We start from the raw sequence: 19,849 nt of genomic DNA, 5'->3' as shown, positions 1-19,849 counted from the left end.
GAACAAAAATGAGGATCTTTTTGATGAAATCTGAGAGCTTTCTGTTCCTCCATTGACAGTTACACAACTACCACTTTGACACTTCAAAAAGTTCATAAAGAAATCGTAAAACGAATCCATATGAAATGAGTGGTTTAGTCCAAATATTTTTTAAGAGGCACAACCACTTTATATGATTAACAGATTAAATTTAGGCTTTTATTCACATACTAACCCTTCAAGCGCACCAAGCCTGCATTTATTTAATAAAAAAAATACAATAAAAACAATATAAAAAAAAGTAATATTGTGAACATATTGAAATATGAAATATTATGAATATATTCAAAAACTGAATGATTGGCAAAGCTGAAACCTAGATGCCATTACTCCAGCCTTCAATGTCACATGATCCTTCAAAAATCATGACTTAGTGCTCAAGAAATATGTCTACATTTATTTATTTAAACCTACAAATAAACAAAGTTTTATAAAAAGAAAGAAAGAAATATTTAAGATTCTATTGTATTTCTAGGTAAGTAGTAAAATAAATGTTGATTACTCAAAATGTTATACTAATAATACAATTTAGTATGAAAAAATTTTTAATATAAAAAAAGCAAAACAGAAGCTTTTTCACTAGTGATCAAAAGCATTGTATATTTTGTAAGGCCTACTAATTCCTGTGTGATCATTCATGCAAATGCTAATTGAATGTTTTGTACGAAAACATTTGTTTATACTGAAACTTAACAATTGTCAGGGGAGGGTCAGTGATTTTTCTTGTTCTCCAGAGTACTGCTGAAGAGAAACTGAAGAAAAGAATGAGGAGGAGGAAGGGTAGATGGGCAACCGGAGTGAGAGCGGAGGCTGGCTGCTCATTAGCGTGAGAGGATTTACACAGAATTGGTTGAGGACTCTCATTTTCAGTGGTGGCACAAGCAGTCTCACACATGCAATGACAAAGAGACAAAGAAATAAAAGAGGAAACAGCAAATGTAAAAATGACAGGGGAAAAAACTGGCATCCATTATTTATGCCCCACAGCAAGGTGAAAGCAAACAAATCTGTGCTCATTAACCTCACAACTTCCTCGCAGCTTTCACGTCGCCACTCCTGTCCAACCATCACAGTGGCTCGTTCTTGAACTGTTGTCTTTGTTGCATGAAGTGCATGGGATAGCTGGTGCTGCTTTAATTGTCATTGTTTTGCAGATGCATTCACAGTGTTATTATTTTCATATTATAATGAGCTGGAATACGGCATGTACGTGGGCTTACTGGTGGTCTTTAATGAGGGGACGTTCACTTTTTCCTAAACAGAAGATAAAACTAAAAATCCTGAATATATATTCATAGGAAATCCAGTACAGGAACATAGAAGAAAAATAAATAATAATAATTTAGGTTTTGGGCGACAATTACACTTCTTTCATAAAGATTTAAAAACAAACAAACCAAAGCTTAATCATTTTCTGTAAAACTTCCTTCATATGTGTGTAAACGCAAAAATGGGTAATGCACTTTGAAGGCATGGTACATCCATCTCCTTTCCCCTCTCCATGCCCCGTCCACCCCCTCTCCATCTGCCAATCAGGTTAATTTGATCGAGCCTGGTTAATCATATCAAATTTAAAATCACAATTAAAGCTGTCAACCTGCCTCTCTCCTCTCACCAATTCACTCCATTCACAGTGCAGTCTGACATATTAATATGCCTATCTGTATGACATTGCAGTCATCTATCTATCTATCTATCTATCTATCTGTTGACCTGTTGGTCTGTCTGTCAAATCCCCTTCTTTATGGCAACCAGACATATTTCTAATGTCTCAGGATTCTATCCTGTAGGTCGAGAATCCTTTCGTCTTGCACAGCAGAATTTTGCCCAACAGCATGCTTGGACAAATTTATAATCATCCTTAAAGGGTTAGTTCACCAAAAAATGAAAATTCTGTCATTAATTACTCAACCTCATTAAAAAGCCTAAATTCAATAAAAGCCTAAATTCAATCTGTTCATCATATAAAGTGACCGAGTCTCTTCAGAAAACGTGGACTAATGGATTAGTTTTACGTGGACATATGGGTTAGTTTTACAATCTCTTTATGAACTTTTTAAAACGTCAAAGTGTCAGTTGGGTAGCTGTCAATGGAGGGACAGAAAGCTCTGATTTCATCAAGAAGATCTTCATTTGTGTTCTGAAGACGAACAAAAGTCTTAAGGGGTTTGGAAATACATGAGGGTGAGTAATTAATGACAGAATTTTCATTTTGGGGTGAGTTATCCTTAAGTGAAGAAGGAGAAAACCTTGAGATAAACCAGAACTCAGCAGAGGGAGCCCATACTCTCCTGGCAAAAGCAAGTTAAAATAAATGTACATGCCATATATCATCACATATTATCAAATATAATACATAATGAGTTACATTGTGTAATGCTTCTAATATGTGAAAAAAAAATCAGCAGGTTCAGTGATCTCATAAGATGTTCCTGAGGCCATTTCAGTATACACCGTATCCTCTGTATCCTCCGTATCCACACCGTAGGCTGCAGGGATAAAGCTAATCATTGGCAGATCGGCCCTCCAACATTGATGTTGGTTTAATAGGCTTGCAGTGTATTCAGACACTTCTCATGGAATCTAATGGCTTGAATCTAAATTCACCCTGCTTTAAATCCATCTAAACCCAGCTTAGAGTGACTGCTGGTTTTTGGAACACACACATATTTTTACTAATAGAAAAGTAGAAAACTAGTTGGTCAATGTTTACCTTATGTAAATGACTACACCTGACTGACTGGGCTGGTAGACAATCTTAGACAAACAACAAACCAGCTCACCACATTTAGCAGGTATAAGAGGACATTACAAAGGCATGTACAATCATTTGCATCCTTTTATGCACTTAAATTAATTGAGCCATGAAAAGAGAAACTGAGGGAAAAACAAAACAAAAGAAAGGAATCTGATGGGAGGGTTTTATTGAGATAGAGAGACAAAAAGGACAGAATCTCTTCAGTTTTCCTGCTCAGTCTGGTCAGCTTCCATTCCCTTAGAGCTTGCAGGATTATTCTAACACTCAACAGCAAAGCCTTCTCATATCTCAGGCCTCCAGCATATAAAGTCTCCTCCAATCTTTCTTCTTCTCAAGAAAAACATGTGACAGGCCTTATATAGCAGCTCTCTCTCACACTGAACAGATGAAAAGCCCCTGTTCACCTCATAAAGCGTCCATGATAGAATAAAGTCCTGATTACACCACACTATGGCATATTTTCAGTATTGTGTGACAGCTGTGTAAGAGTCACCTAAAGGTTTGTCTTTGGTAAAACTCTTCCTGAACTAGAACTGTAAAGAGGACATATCATGGAAGAAGCATTTTCCCTGCTATTTTGTGTTTTGTGTATGTGTGCAGACATACTCTAAATGTGATGATACACGGGGCAACTTTTTGAGCAATGATGCTGGGCAATGTTGCAGAGCGATGTTGTTGAACACTTTCCCATTGAGAATGGGTAGCAAATTTCTATCTGGATACTGGATAATTTGTTGCCCATTCTCAATGGGAAAGTGCCCAAGCAACATCCCCAGGTGAAAAAAAAAAAAAAAGTACACTTCATAATGTGCTTAAAGTGCTCTATTTTCGCACTTAGATGTTCTTAAGATTATCTTAAGAAGTACTAAAGAAGAATTTTTATATTAAGTACAAAATTAGTGCGTGAAAATAGAGCACTTTAAGTACATTATGGAAGTGTACTTTTTTTTTTTCACCTGGGTCGCTTGGCAACATTGCCCAGCAACATTGCTCAAAAAGTTACTCCATGTATCATCACCTTAAGGCCTATTTCACAGTAATATACAATATAGTAGGCTACAGGCATTTATTTTAGCAGGCATTCACACAGCTTGTGTTAGGTTTATTATGAAGGCATTATAAACATTATCAACATTACCTTTTGCACTATATAGGCTTTTATGAAACCTATACTGTAAATCTGCTTTTTATACCTTTAAATCCATGTAGATTAATACACACACATACATACATACATACACATATATCACTTCCAAACGGAGAAAAAAATTCTGACCAAAATATATAAAAAATGCATGTTGTAAACAGTGTAAGGAAGTAAGAAAGAACATTTAGTTTAAACCTTCAAATGTCAAAATATTTTCACATTTCAAACAGCAAGAAATGCCTCTGTGTGAACGCAAGAAATGGGAACGCCTCCATGTGATTCTTGAAGCATGTGTGAAATTAGTCCAATGACGTGACAGCACATCGTAGGCAGGTGACGTCATAACCAGGAAGCTATAAGTGCTCCCAGACCAAACAATGTCAGCTTCTGATAGGCTATAGCAAGACGATCACAGGCACGTCTGAAGTGTGGCGAGGTGACGAAACGTCTCGTTCCCTTTTCAGGAAACCAAGGTTACAGTCGAATTGACGCTGTGGGAACGTTAAGACCCACTTACTGACCAGTGCCTGTCTTGTGTGAAATTAGATTAGAACAACTAAGACAGAAGCACCTAGAACCAATCGGTTGTAAAACCTGACAAATATGTGCGGAGAGGACCAGCCCACCACATCAAATATCTCTTGTAGGCATACCCCTTATTATAAGGTTTGTGAAGCCGTCATACTCCTCCTGATCCAACGTACTACGGAGGAAACAAAGTACCAATGGGTTTCTTCCCAAAGACAACACCCAAAGGTGCATGGTAAGCAGCTAAGCAGCTTTACTGCCACGTAAACCTTTAGAGAGGAGAGGATAACCCTGCAGCAAATCGCTCTTGCAGGAACTCCAGCACTGTACCAACAGGGCAGTTAACTGAGTCCAGCTGATGACCACTGCACCAAGAACTGAACACTCTCCACTTCAGGGCATACAGTTTCTTCCTGGAGGGAGCTCTGGAATGAAGAATAGTCTCAACATCCTCAGTTAAGAGACCTGAAATTTGTGAGCTGGACCCCCTTAGAGGCTAAGCCCAATCCTCCCACAACTCTGGATGGGGCTTAAGTATTGAGCCCCCTCCCTGGGGCAGAAGGTCCCTCCTGACTGGAATCTCCCAAGGAGATCCGTTGAGGAGAGACACGAGATCCGAGAACCATACTCTGCCCAGCTACAGTGGGGCTATTAAGAGAAGATGGAACTTGTCCTGGCAAACTCTCTCCAGAACTCCCGGGAGCAGAACGATCAAGGGAAATGCATACAGACATAGCCTGAGCCCCGTCTGCACCATAGCATCCAGTCCCAGAGGAGCTGGATGCGTGAGGGAGTATCAGAGTGGACAGTGAGACATCACTTGAGATGCAAACAGATCCACTTCTCCTGGCCGAATACCCTCCACATCTGCTTGGTCACCAAAATAGAGTAGCCAATTCAGTGCCCTGAAGCGCATGCCCAGCAGGGAACAACCAAAATGACCGCTTTGAACCCTCCACAGAGGAGGTGAGTGTCCTAGTGCCACAACGTTTCTCACTGGAGACCGCTGCGCCCTGAAGCACACAAGGTGGCGGGGTTGGCAGAAAGGCCCCCTGAGGGCACTAAAGGGAGATGGGCACCGTATGATGAGGTGTTATCCATTTCACCCCCCAAGTATTAATACAGACATCTAACTTCTCACGGACTTACGGGCCTTCGTCTGTTACTCGTAGTTTCACCCCTTTGGCTCCATCGGCCTCCACTTTCCCTCCGGCTCCACCTCAGTCCTCGGGAGCACCGGCTCTGCCTGAGTCCTCTGGCACCCCGGTTTTGCCTTGGCCGCTTGTCCCCATGGCTCCGCCTTGGTCTCCTGGAACTTCTGTGTTGCCCAGTCTCAGTGGATCTTCACTCCATCTGGGTCTCCACCACCATCGGCTACATCTAGGTCAGTCAGCCCCCTGGTTCCGCCTTTCAAGTCCCCGCCATGTATCCTCCCTCCCTCGACTCCGCCGAGGGCTCATGTCTTGGTAGTTCTGCTGGGGGTTCCACCCTGGCTCTTCCTGGCTTTTGCCTCCATCATCTCCTCCCTGGTTCTTCCTGTTGTCTGCTCTGCATCCCCCATCTAACCCCCTCTGTTGGACTCTTTGTATTTTTGATGTTTGTTATTATTACTTCTTGATGAGGTGGATATTTTACATGGAATCTGTGTTTGTTTCTGTTTTGGGTGGGTTTGACACGTTTCAATTCAGTTTCCTGTGTTTCAGTTTGTTCCTATGGTTTTTCATTGAATTAAGTTATACACCTCTGGCTTGTTTTCTTTACTGGTTAGTTTGCTCTGTTTAAGCCCTGTGTTTTGTTCAGTTCATTGTCTGTTCACGTTGTATATATTGTTGGTTGCGGTGTTTGTGTTTTTCTAGTCCAGAGTTTTCTGAGTATTTTGTTATTTTGAGTTTATGTTTAATAAAATAATGTCTCGGTTACAAAGGTAACCCTCGTTCCCTGAAGGAGGGAATGGAGACGTACGTCGGACAGACCGACGAATAGGAATCTCGCTAGAGAGGCCAATCTACTTCGAGTGTAACTACAACGAGCCAATGCACATTGGCATGCAATCATATGCATCAGCTGCTTGCCTCGCAGCACGGGTATATAATGAGCAGCAGGTGCGTTGCATCTTCAGGTTTTCGCTGAGGAGCCGAACCGGATAGGCGGCAGCATCAGCGGGGTACAGCGACTGTGGCGACGGGACGTACATCTCCGTTCCCTCCTTCAGGGAACGAGGGTTACCTTTGTAACCGAGACGTTCCCATTCAGTCGGTCACGTTCGACGTACGTCGGACAGACCGACGAATAGGAATCCCTACCAAAGCGCCACAGGAGCTGCCCCTTTCCAGCGCTCTGTTGTAAGCCACCTGAAACCCCTTGCCTACGGACGGTGGGACAGGGCTAACACAGAGAGTGTCGATCACTGCTGTTCCCCAAAACCCATTCAGTGAGACTATTGGATAACGCTGGGAAAGCGCACCCTTCCGCTGGGAAAGGAACGCTGCGGAAGCCACATCCTTCCCCGAAGGAGTTATGTGGAGAAGTACATATGGACTAACCCGTAGGCTGTACTACATATGGAAGAACTGGGGTGACTCCAACTTGATGAGAGGTGGGTTCTCCCAGAGGGAAAGACACGGGCTTCATTTAGGAGCAACCGTGGAACTAGACATATGGGATCCCAGTAGGGTCACACATATGGAACCCAGCCTAAACCCGGTTCTCAAGGATACAACGGAGTATAGGCCTAGTGCCAGACGCTCCGCCACGTCGGCTGCCGAAGGGAGATCGGAGGACTCAACAGGGTCTGCCTTGTAGGGACTCTCTGGAGAAAAAGCGCATGTAAGCGCAGCAAGTCGACACTAAGCCGGGGCCTCTCCGTGCCTCTGACCTGAGGTGAGAACACGGGAGGAGACCGGCTCGACACGAAGGCTATAGAATCTAGCGAACGTGTTAGGTGTCGCCCAGCCCGCAGCTCTACAGATGTCTGTTAGCGAGGCGCCACGAGCCAGCGCCCAGGAAGACGCGACGCCTCTCGTGGAGTGCGCATGCAACCTGAGCGGGCAGGGCACGCCCTGAGCTTGGTAAGCCAGGGCGATGGCATCCACTATCCAGTGGGCCATCCTCTGCTTGGAGACAGCCTTTCCCTTCTGCTGGCCTCCGTAACAGACAAAGAGCTGGTCTGAGGTCCTGAAGCTTTGAGTTCTGTCTATGTACAGTTGCAAAGCGCGAACTGGACAGAGCAAAGCCAGGGCTGGGTCTGCCTCCTCCGGGGGCAGCGCTTGCAGGCTCACTACCTGGTCCCTGAAGGGAGTGGTAGGAACCTTGGGCACATAGCCAGGCCGGGGTCTCAGTACCACGTGGCCGTCACCCGGCCCAAACTCTAGGCACGATTCGTCGACCGAAAAAGACTGCAGGTCCCCTACCCTCTTGATGGAGGCCAATGCAACCAGCAGCAAAGTCTTCATAGACAGAATCTTTAAGTCTGCTGATTGCAAGGGCTCAAAGGGAGCAATCTGAAGTGCTCTCAGCACCAGAGCAAGGTCCCAAGAAGGTATGGAGGGAGGACGAGGAGGATTCAACCGCCTCGCCCCCCCAAGGAACCTGATGACCAGGTCGTGCTGACCAACAGACTTGCCATCTATGTGGTCAAGGCGTACCGCTAGCAACTCGAGGCAGTTGATGTGCCAATGCAGATGGGGGCCCGTCCACACCCCTGACACTGCATGCCCGTTGTACGTGGCACCCCAGCCTGTGGCAGAGGCATCTGTGAATACCACAGCATGCCGGGACACCTGCTCTACGGGTACTCCAACCCGAAGAAACAAGGGGTCCGACCACGGGCTGAAGGTTTGGCGGCACTCCTGAGTGATTGCCACCCGGAACGTGCTGCGTTGCCACGCCCATCTCGGGACCCGGCCGTGGAGCCAGTGTTGAAGCGGTCTCATATGAAGCAGACCGAGCGGGGTTACTGCCGCTGCGGCTGCCATATGCCCCAGGAGCCTCTGAAAAAATTTCAGTGGAACCGCTGTCCTGCCGTTGAACGTATTTAGGCAGTTCAACACCGAAGTTCGACCGAATCCACCTCCATACCGAGAAAAGAGATCCTCTGCACCGTGGCGAGTTTGCTCTTTTCCCAGTTGACCTGAAGACCCAACTGGCTGAGTTGTCTGAGCACCAAATCCCTGTGTTCGCACAACTGATGCCGGGACTGTGCCAGAATGAGAGATAGTTGAGGATGCGAACACCCTGTTCTCTCATGGGAACAAGGGCTCCCTCCACGACCTTCGTGAAGACGCGGGGAGACAGGGCCAGCCCGAAGGGTAGGACTCTGTACTGATATGCTCGACCTTCGAACGCAAAACGCAGGAATGGCCTGTGTCGCGGAAGAATCGAAACATGAAAGTACGCGTCCTTCAGGTCGATCGCTGCAAACCAATCCTGGGGACGGATGCACTCGAAAATGCGTTTCTGCGTGAGCATTTTGAACAGTAGCTTGTGAAGGCTCCGATTCAAAACTCGCAGATCCAGGATCGGTCGTAACCCACCGCTTTTCTTGGGTACAATGAAGTAGGGACTGTAGAACCCTGACCTCATATCGGCTGGAGGGACCGGCTCTATCGCGTCCTTCGCCAGTAGGACAGCGATCTCCGCACGCAAGACATGGGCATCTACATCTTTCACTGTAGTGAAGAGGACGCCCCTGAACTTGGGGGGACGCCGGGCGAACTGAATCGCATAGCCGAGCCTGACGGTCCAAATGAGCCAGCGAGACGGACTGGGGAGCGCTAACCAGGCACTCAGAGACCGAACAAGCGGGACCAAAGGGACCGCAGGCGTACCCGCAGTGAGGCAGCGAAGTGGAACCCAGGGACGCGGCTCGGGGGGCTCTCTTTGTGAGGCGGCCCGAAGCGGCGTCACAGTGTGGTGTGCAACACTTACCTGGTTCCACGGATGGACAGAGGGAGCAGTCAAGGCTTTGGTTGCCCGCCGCTCACTGCTGGCCAAGGCCAAGGCCAAGGCCTGGCCATCAGGCCAAGGCCTTCAGTGCCTTGGCCTGATGGACCTGCAGCAACGCCATAGCGTGCAAGGCAGAGGCAGCTTCCCCACAGGCCTGATAAGCCTTGCCGGTAAGATCCGACGAGTACTTACAGGCCCGGGAAGGGAGAGACGGCTCCCCCCGCCAGGTGGAGTTAGGGCACAGTTGCATAGCAACGGCCCGTTCCACAGGGGGTATGCGCGTATAACCCTTAGCCGCCCCGCCATCAAGGGTGGTGAGGGAGGAGGACCCACCGACACGGTTCCGGGCAGTAAAAGGTGCCGTCCACGTGCCAGTGAGCTCTTCATGCACCTCCGGGAAGAAAGGAACTGGGGTGGGGGGCTGAGAACCAGCCCTGGCCACCCCGAGAAACCAATCATCCAACCTCGAGGGTTCGGGACACGGTGGAGGATTCCACACGAGACCAACCCTGTTGGCGGCCCGGGCAAGCATAGCCATCATTTCTGGGTCCGAATCGGGCACAGTTGTCACTCCCGAAGGAGGCAGCTGCGCCGAATCATCATCCCCCGAAGTATCAGGCTCACCCTCCGATGCAGCGATCAACATCCTATCATCTTGGGGAGCTCCGAAGGATACGGATGGTACACACCTCTGGGGTGGTCCACCGCGCTCCCCCGGCAGCTCTATTGGCTGCGGAGTGCAGGAGGGATTAGGGTTCCTAGGGGGTTGGTTCCCCGAAGGAAGCACACTCACCGTGATCCTCAGATCACCAGCACCGCTGCCCGAAGCAACCCTCTGGCCCAGGCACGCGATACAGCGTTGGTGACCATCCCGCGGTGATAGATAACGACCGCATCCAGAAACACACAAGTAGAACGACATCTTTAAAAAGACGCGAATCTACTTGTGTAAGCTCTTTTAGGGACTAACTCTTCAAGTGCCGAAGCACGCAGGGGAATAGCCGCTGCAACACAGACAGGGAAGAGTGCAGCCTGTCGTGTGCACTCCCTCCTTACAGCCATCTCAACCAGCTGTTAAAACAGCTCTTTAGCGCTCTAAGCGCACCGTTTTACCAGCCGTGAGAATGGCTCTGATATTGCTCCTCGGCAAAAAAAAGAAAACACAAAGGAAGGAGACCGGCCCCGCTGCAGTGCTGTCCGCCTGCACCACCGAAGAGAAGTCCAGACAAAGGCTCGTTCCTGTCACACACTCCGTAAACAACCATACGGTTCGGCTCCGAAGCGAAAAGCTAAAGATGCAACGCACCTGCTGCTCATTATATACCCGCGCTGCGAGGCGAGCAGCTGATGCATATGATTGCATGCCAATGTGCATTGGCTCGTTGTAGTTACACTCGAAGTAGATTGGCCTCTCTAGCGAGATTCCTATTCGTCGGTCTGTCCGACGTACGTCGAACGTGACCGACTGAATGGGAACTGATGCACTTAGATCCTGCCCTTTTTCATCTTTTCTGCAACCATCGCTGACATCCAGAATTATGTTTTTTATGTTTTTTTTTTTTTTTTTTGTGTGTGTGTGTCTAAGAAACCTTGACTAACATTACAAATGGACTTCAAGGTAAAAAAAAATAAACTATGCAAATATAAAATTTGCCCCCTTTACGGTCTGAAAGAAGGGCCAGTGACTTACTTCGGTCTAGTTAATTTTCTATCAGACAGGAAACTCACAAGCACACATGCCAGCTTGCTTCATTAAGCCAATGTTCTCCAATTAACAGGCATTTTTCGCTCATCCACCGGTGGAAGGCTGCCTGGGTAAAAGTTTTGAGCTGAGGACATAAATATAATTACACGTTACTTTCAGCTAATTACACTGAGCAATCAAAGGGCACTGCAGAAATTTAAGCCCAAATAAATCAAAACCACCCAACCATTTATTTCTCCCCTGAGACTTAATCAAATAAACAAAAACATTCAAGAGGCATATCTTCCACCATGTTCAGGGATGTTCAAAATGAAACTTAATTAAATTCGAAACTTTAATTCTGAAGCAATTACTGGAAAATTATGAATGGAGGGTAATTGCTCGAAGAGAAGTAGTATGCAACTAATCGGAGGGGACAGTGCATGGGTAAAATGAGAGTGACAATGACCGGCTATGTCTTTTTGAAGATCAGACTGTAATTACTGTGGTAAAATGAATTTTCTTTCATCATGGCATGAATACATAAACAGGAAATTGCAGGGACACACTTTTCAATGTACTTAATGTGAAAAATCAGACCTTGAAGCGCTCTCTCTCATACACACATACACGTTCAAACCAGCTCTGCATATCTCTGTCTACCTTGCATCAGCCTTACAACACCCTTCTGCTAAGTTTAATCAAGTGATAAATCTAGTTTCCTGTTAGGATCGACTCATCAGGGTGAACATCAAAGTGTGATTCCCTCTCAGCCATGACTGCAGTCTGCTTCAACAGGGTAGAAAAGACACAGACTTTCATGCACACACACAGCATTATGGTTCCACGAGATTCATTATATCATTCCCCGTTGTATGCCAGACTCTTATCTGATTTGCAGTCTCTGTGTCCTGTCTCTGTTCAACTAATGCAGCAGACAGACATCAGTAACAGGCCAGTGGCTTTTTTAGCCTACAGAGACTCACTGAGAACATGAGAGGATTGTGTAAAGACATCGTGGGAGAGCTTAAGGCACTTTAAAGAGAAGCTATATATGAGACAGATGAGGTGTTTGGGGAAATGAACACTATTTTTAGTAGAATTTGTAATTTGGTATAATATCGTAGATAAGAATGCAGAGGAGAGCGTGGACTGCTGTAACACATTTTGTGCTAGTTTTGTAGGTGAGTTGAATAAGTATTGGGGAATCATGGTGCGTCAAGTCCTGGGAAGTTAAATAAAGAATGTGCATCAGGTGAATGCTTTTGCTTTTTGTTTTGTTCAGTTTAAAAAGGTGCTGTAAAATCTGTAAAGTCTCTTCTGGATTTAAGTTTGTTTTGAATTGATATCTTGTTAGTTTTGCACTGTTCCCAGTTTAGTTTCATTTGTCTTTGTTCATCTGTTACCATGGTTTTTGATTTGCCCTTATGTGTCACACATGTGTCTAGATAATTACCTATTTTAGGGTAAACAACAATGATGTACTAAAAACGGAAACGTTTTTTCTTTGTACAGATGACAACGTTATCAAAACTATACCCATTCACACAGATCCACAAAAATGACTAAAAACACTGTATTACGCATGCCAGACAAGTAGTTGGTGATGTCACTTTGTAAAGAAAACTACGGGCCTGCGCATACACATTCTTTTACAGAGCACTCACGCCAAACGTGCATGCCTATCAACCTTATTTTTACAGTTTACTGCTCTTTTATATTCTTCTCGTTATTTCCCTATAGCGGCTAATAAATCAGAAGTCTCGCACATTCACAGAAACAGCTTACTTCTGCTTTGAAAAATAAGATAGACTAAACACGTAATACGCATGTGCATGCCGTCACTGTTTTCACAGATTCACGTTTTTGCAGTTTAAATGGAGATGTCAATGGTATCATTTTTAAAAACTTGCACTTTGAAACCCATTTTTAAAAATTTGCATTTTCAGGCCACCAAAACCCAGTTGTTATGTAAATGAATGGCCAAAACGCATAAAAAGTTTTCCATTTTTAATTGAAGATGGTGCCATGTTAATGGCCCCTGAGTCCCTAGTGTTTCTCTGTGTATTTATAACCCTCATTTTCAGTTGTTCTTTATCTTGTCATTATTTTAGTGGTTGTTTTGTTTATTGTGTTGTTCTCACGAAGGAGAATTTCAGAGGTTATGAAGAAGAAGGGGAAACACTGTATATTTGTTGCATACATTGAATGTTATTGCTAATAAAAGCCTTTAAATGTTATGAAATAGTTTTTTTTTTTCCAGTATACCAACACTGAAGCAGCAAACTTTGTGAGAGAAAATTAATGTCACAGTGAGTCGTTTCATCTTGAATGGTTCTTGTTCTGAACTTGTACATTCCAAATGGCCCCGTCTCGCTGGAATGTCCAATTCCTTTTAGTGAATCAATTCATAGGCCTACTGTTCTTTTATTTTGCAAATAAATATAAAAATTAGTTATTTAGATAGAGAGTAGTTTATTAGGTTATTTGCATTTAGTGTAAATGAATCTGTTTAATGTTGTTAACATTGTTATAATGCTGTATTTAATGTTGTCTGTTAATGTTGTTACCCTAATTCCATTTTAGTGCCAGAAAACTATATTTAAAAAGATACCGTTCCCTTGAGTATAGCTTTAATGCAATTAGTTATACTTTTTGTTGGAAGCCACATCTACTGTCACCTCAAGGTTGGTGGTGGTGCATTTATATTCCTATTATATATTATATAATAAGTTAAATGTTACATCTCACCTAATATGTATGTCACATTATTTTTATTAGTGTTTTAGTTCAAGTTCACCTGTGTTATTTTATATTGGTGAATAGTTTTGCTGGCAAAATAAGGCAGGCTACTATCTTTTAATCGTTGGTATAGGTGGAATCAGAGCTATCCTCACTCACTATTTTGTAGCCTGATAATTTGTTTAATTAGTATATTTAAGCTTTCTTTGAAAGCTACCCAAGATAGACTTAATATAATATTATTTCAGTCACAACGCTACTGAGAATCTGTTGGCTCCTTTTGAGTTTCACAAATGTTCCCATCTGTGCATGTTTTTACAGCTTACAGTGATTTAAGCTGCAGATTCACTTGGCTGAGGTGGTATTAGCCACTCACAAAGATAAAAGTCTACCTGTATAGCATCTGTTATTTTTATCATCATTTACAAATCTCCTTAGCAGACTACTCACCTCCTATAAATGGTTCCTCAAAAGTTCAGGATGTCCACTATTCCAGGTGTATCAGGAATTCTGAGCATTCCTCACGAAAATGAGGAACAACCGAGGAGAGACTGGAAATGTATAACTGTGTGTAGTCGCTTTGATTGTAAAATACTTCTGAACACAACACGCAAAAGAGAAAGCAGAATAGGTTCAAAAGACCTGATGAATTTCATTTCCAAGATGGCCTGTAAAGAAAAAAGAAAGCATAATACTGTATGTAGGCTAATATATGTAATATAAGCCTACATTATAATTACTGAAATGTGATGATAGTGTTAATTAGCAGTTTTTATTAGCAGCTTTTGCAATTTTAATCAGTTTTTTTTATAATAAATACTTTTCTACTTATGCATTTCTTAATTCTTTTAGTGGACACAATTTTACTTTAAAGGGATAGTTCACCCAAAAATGAAAAATCTGTTATTAATCACATACTCTCATGTCGTTCCAAACCCGTAAGACTTTCGCTCATTTTCGAAACACAAATGAAGATTTTTTTGATGAAATCTGAGAGCTTTCTATCCCTCCACAGACAGCTATGCAACTGAACACGTGCGTTACACAGGTTTAGTTGAGCTTCTGTTTATGTTCGCTGATCAATGTTTATGTGAATAAAAGCCTAAATTAAATCTGTTTTTAAATTATATTAAACTAAACAAGTATGTGTACAACAAAAGCTTTGAGTTACACTTTATTTAACGTGTTGTTGCATTATGAAATGCGTCTGAACACAAGTAAACATGCTTTCTTGGTGTTGCCACAATGGGCGCTTTTATCTTTGGTATGTTTTCTATTTCATGTCAACTACTGCCGTGGGCTACTGTCACGATCACTGTCTGTTCCTGTCAGTTCCTGGACTCCACTTCCCATAATCCTCCCTTCCAATCACATGCACCAATCACCAATTGCCACACACACCTGCAGATCATTACCTGGACTATTTAAGACACACACACACACACCCTTGGCGAAGTCTTGATTTGCCCCGGTGATCACTTCTGAGCGTTTTCTTGTGGATTGTATTTCTGTTGCCATTGGACTGTTTATTGGACTGTGTTTGTTTGCCGCCTGCCCTGATCCTTGCCTGTTATTTGGACTCTGCTTGTCTGCCGCCTGCCTCGACCATTGCCTGTCCCTGTTTGTGTCTCTGCCTTTGCCCCTGTCTACTCTGTAAGTACTTTTAATAAACAAGCTGCAAATGGATCCTCACGCATTCGACCCATCATTACAGAAGACTTCGCCATCAAACGATCCAGCAGCTTCTACAAGCGCTTCCAGTCTTAGCATGGACCCAGCAATACGCCTCGTCCGCCTTCGGCAAGGTAATTGTACACTCGAGGACCACATTCAGAAGTTTTTAGACATTGCCTATTTCTCTGACCTGCCTGACTGTGCCCTCATTGACTTCTTTGGCTATGGATTAAACGAACCATTGAAGGACTACTTACTTATTAATGGTCCCCGAGGGTCGTTCGTGGAATTTCTGGACTTTGCCCTGCTTACTGTTGGTTCACTTTTTACTGTGGGTGTCGCGGAGGAACGCGACACCTCGTTCCCCCATGTAATGGCTGCCTCTAAAGAGAGCATTCACAAAATGGCGGCCACAACATCATCACATCATGTCTCTGCTGATCTTCCAGAGCCAAGTCAAGTCTCCGTTGATCTTCTAGAATTACATCACGTCTCTGGATCTGTTTGGGAGCGGAGGGGGTTGCGTTCCAGTGTGGCTGATCCACCGCTGACTTCAGCACGAGCGGCTGGCATTCCTAAGCCTCCGCCGGCCGCTACGCCCTCAAGCTCGCCGGTTGCGACGCACTCAAGCTCGCCGGTTGCCACGCACTCAAGCTCGCCGGTTGCCACGCACTCAAGCTCGCCGGTTGCCACGCACTCAAGCTCGCCGGTTGCCACGCACTCAAGCTCGCCGGTTGCCACGCACTCAAGCTCGCCGGTTGCCACGCACTCAAGCTCGCCGGTTGCCACGCACTCAAGCTCGCCGGTTGCCACGCACTCAAGCTCGCCGGTTGCCACGCACTCAAATTCTCTGGATGCTATGGACAAGATGGCCGCTTTGCCAGTGCCCACGGGCAAGATGGCCGCCCCGCCAGTGTCTGGGAACATAGGGGTCGTTCCAGCCAGTGAGTCCACTCCAGAACCAGCTCCAGTCCGCGAGTCCGCTCCAACCCGTGAGCCCGCTGCAGCGCCCTCAGAGGAGGTAGGCATAGAGCCACCGCCTCAACCATGTAAACGGAGGAGGAGGAGGAAGAAGGCTTCCTCCATCCCTCAAGGCCCGGTGGCCTTCCCAGAGCCCGCTGTAGGCCCGGAGGCCGTCCCAGAGCGGTCCGCTGCCGTCCCAGAGCAGCCCGCTCTTCCTGATACGGCCACGGAGGCCGTCGCCGAGCTCCTCGCCCTGCCGGCGCCACCCGAGCTCCTCGCCCTGCCGGCTCCTCGCCCTGCCGGCGCCACCCGAGCTCCTCGCCCTGCCGGCGCCACCCGAGCTCCTCGCCCTGCCGGCGCCACCCGAGCTCCTCGCCCACGAAACCGCCACGGCCTCCGTTGAATTCCCCAAGAACTTTTTGGGGGGGGGCCATATACCTGAGGGTGGGGAGCTTGTGGGTGGGGACCCTGCACGGCCGCGATCATCAGCGGTCTCCGAATTGCTTGAGCTTGCGGGTGGGGACCTTACACGCCCACGGTCTTCAACCGCCTGTGAACTGCTGTGGCCGGCTACGGACCCTGACCTGCCGTGGGCGCCCAAGCCACCTGACCCACCGTGGCCGCCTAAGCCACCTGACCCGCCGTGGGTGCCCAAGCCACCTGACCCGCCGTGGTTGCCCAAGCCACCTGACCCGCCGTGGTTGCCCAAGCCACCTGACCCGCCGTGGTTGCCCAAGCCACCTGACCCGCCGTGGGTGCCCAAGCCACCTGACCCGCCGTGGTTGCCCAAGCCACCGGACCCGCCGTGGCTGCCCGTGGCACCTGACCCGCCGTGGCTGCCCGTGGCACCTGACCCGCCGTGGCTGCCCGTGGCACCTGACCCGCCGTGGCTGCCCGTGGCACCTGACCCGCCGTGGCTGCCCGTGGCACCTGACCCGCCGTGGCTGCCCGTGGCACCTGACCCGCCGTGGCTGCCCGTGGCACCTGACCCGCCGTGGCTGCCCGTGGCACCTGACCCCCCGTGGCTGCCCGAGTTCCTGGACCTGCATTGGAGACCCCGTTCCCGTCTGCCAACAGGTCTCCAATGTACCCACCCCCCCCTCCCTATCTGTGCCATTTACGCCGCGAGGACGCGCCTTCCGGAAGGGGGGCGTTATGTCACGATCACTGTCTGTTCCTGTCAGTTCCTGGACTCCACTTCCCATAATCCTCCCTTCCAATCACATGCACCAATCACCAATTGCCACACACACCTGCAGATCATTACCTGGACTATTTAAGACACACACACACACACCCTTGGCGAAGTCTTGATTTGCCCCGGTGATCACTTCTGAGCGTTTTCTTGTGGATTGTATTTCTGTTGCCATTGGACTGTTTATTGGACTGTGTTTGTTTGCCGCCTGCCCTGATCCTTGCCTGTTATTTGGACTCTGCTTGTCTGCCGCCTGCCTCGACCATTGCCTGTCCCTGTTTGTGTCTCTGCCTTTGCCCCTGTCTACTCTGTAAGTACTTTTAATAAACAAGCTGCAAATGGATCCTCACGCATTCGACCCATCATTACAGCTACGTTCGAAATCGCATACTGAGTAGGTACCTCTTTTGAATAAGTACTTTATGAACATTAAAAAAAAAAAAAAGCATTTTGTGGAGTATGAATGTGTGTGTAGTAAGAATGTAGTCACAGCCTCAGACGCCACGCCCACTGAACATCTGATGTATAAGACACAAAATTGGAAACACTTTGGGAGTTTCAAAGTCATCATCTGATGCTTATCAGCATTTCCAAAAGTATGTGAAGTTCACGGCATAGATTCTTTAAAATACGTCCAAGAGTTTTACATGCTTGACTGTTATTGTAGAGACATTGACTACATTTTCACTCCCCAAAACATGACTCTTGGTTATGATTGGCTGATTTACATGTCAGTAAGATGGCCTCTTCCTTGGCCAATGAAAACCGCTATGGATTCCAGATTTTCTGGAGGTCTGGCTACGCAATACTAGTATAAATGTAATCTGGACATACTACATCCATCATGCTGTCATTATCATGTGTCATCATGTCATCATGCTGTCATGTGACTTACCATACCAATGTCAGTTGCATCACTTCATGCAGACATCAGAATCTCACCGGAGTAATAAAGTCATCCACTTTTCGCCAACTGTTTTATGAATACTGTGAATTTGGACATTTTACTCTTTTTACATACTGTTTTCACCTACTATACACTTGTAAAAATAAAGGTTATTTACTGGCATTGATGGTTCCAGGAAGAACCTTTAACATCTATTGGAACTTTTCATTAATCAGAAGGCTCTTTATAGTGGAAATGGGTTATTAAACTGGCTCCTTTAAGAACCTGAAAGGTTCTTTTGGGAACCCAAAATCTGTTCCTCTGTGGCATTGCTGCGAAAACCCCCTTTTGAACACAAATATGGAGGCAAGAAATTGGAAACTTCAAAAACTATGAGAGAAAAAGTAACAAAAAAATAGTAGATAAGCCAGGGGGAAATAAAAAATTGGCAGTTGGAGACACACCTCAGAGTTGCTGAAGGGCACCGGTGAATCTGTTTGAGAGAGATTGAGACTGGGCCACAGTAAACATACTCTCCTCCGAGGTCACTGGAGCAGTGTGAAAATCAACAAGAGGTGGAGTGCAGTTGACCCATCCCGACCGGAGCATTCACACTCAGACTGCTTATCTCCCTCTCTCAGGCCTCTATCTGCTTGGCATAGTGCTAACTATAGAGCTTAGCCACTGGAACACACACACAAGCACTTGCTTCTGTCATTTAAGTATCTCTTATAAAGCTCTACCTCAGAGCTCCTGGGAGTCACTTCAAATAAGTTACGAAGCACTTTGGCATCCCTTTCTCTCCTGCGTGTGACTGAGAAATGATGTTAGAGTCCCTTAAAACAAACACTTGACACACTTACAGAAACATGACTCATATGAAGATTAATGTGGTAACAGCTTGGAAATGATGGAGGAGAAGCGGGAAACAGGAAAATACCCATCATCATTAGCATTATTGTCAAGATTGTGATCGTCATCATTGTCTGTTTTGTAACAGACTCACAACGTCTCCTCCTGCTCACTGTTTCCTGCTCAGCCATGACGATTTAATCCTGCTGACATAAAAAATTGCATCTTGCTTTATTGATTAGGCTTTAGTTCTTTATTGCTAGAGCTCGAGTGACATCCACACATGACCATTTTCAAAGAAACTGAAGCCAGTATACAAGGCCACTGCACCATCTCTGTTTCAAATGTACATCATAGCTGAACATTTTAAAATGTTATGATCCGTGGTTCTCTGCTAGTTTTGCTTCAGATTCAAGGCATCTTCTGGCGACCCAGCA

The 19,849-nt window shown here is 46.0% G+C and overlaps 1 long non-coding RNA gene across 1 annotated transcript; it reads right to left on the bottom strand.

Annotated features, from left to right (window-relative positions):
* Window positions 1-16,909: 16,909 nt before the first annotated feature.
* LOC127498226 (uncharacterized) lies at window positions 16,910-18,482 on the bottom strand. Its single transcript, XR_007925832.1, has 3 exons — window positions 17,302-18,482; window positions 17,167-17,247; window positions 16,910-17,112 (listed from the first exon to the last, which is right to left on the bottom strand). It is a non-coding gene; the product is annotated as an uncharacterized LOC127498226 (long non-coding RNA).
* Window positions 18,483-19,849: the final 1,367 nt, after the last annotated feature.

This window comes from Ctenopharyngodon idella, chromosome 17, assembly GCF_019924925.1.
Source record: "Ctenopharyngodon idella isolate HZGC_01 chromosome 17, HZGC01, whole genome shotgun sequence".
NCBI classification, from domain to species: domain Eukaryota; kingdom Metazoa; phylum Chordata; class Actinopteri; order Cypriniformes; family Xenocyprididae; genus Ctenopharyngodon; species Ctenopharyngodon idella.
The sequence above is the reverse complement of the archived record's forward strand: the minus strand, read 5'-3'. Positions and strand labels throughout refer to the sequence as shown.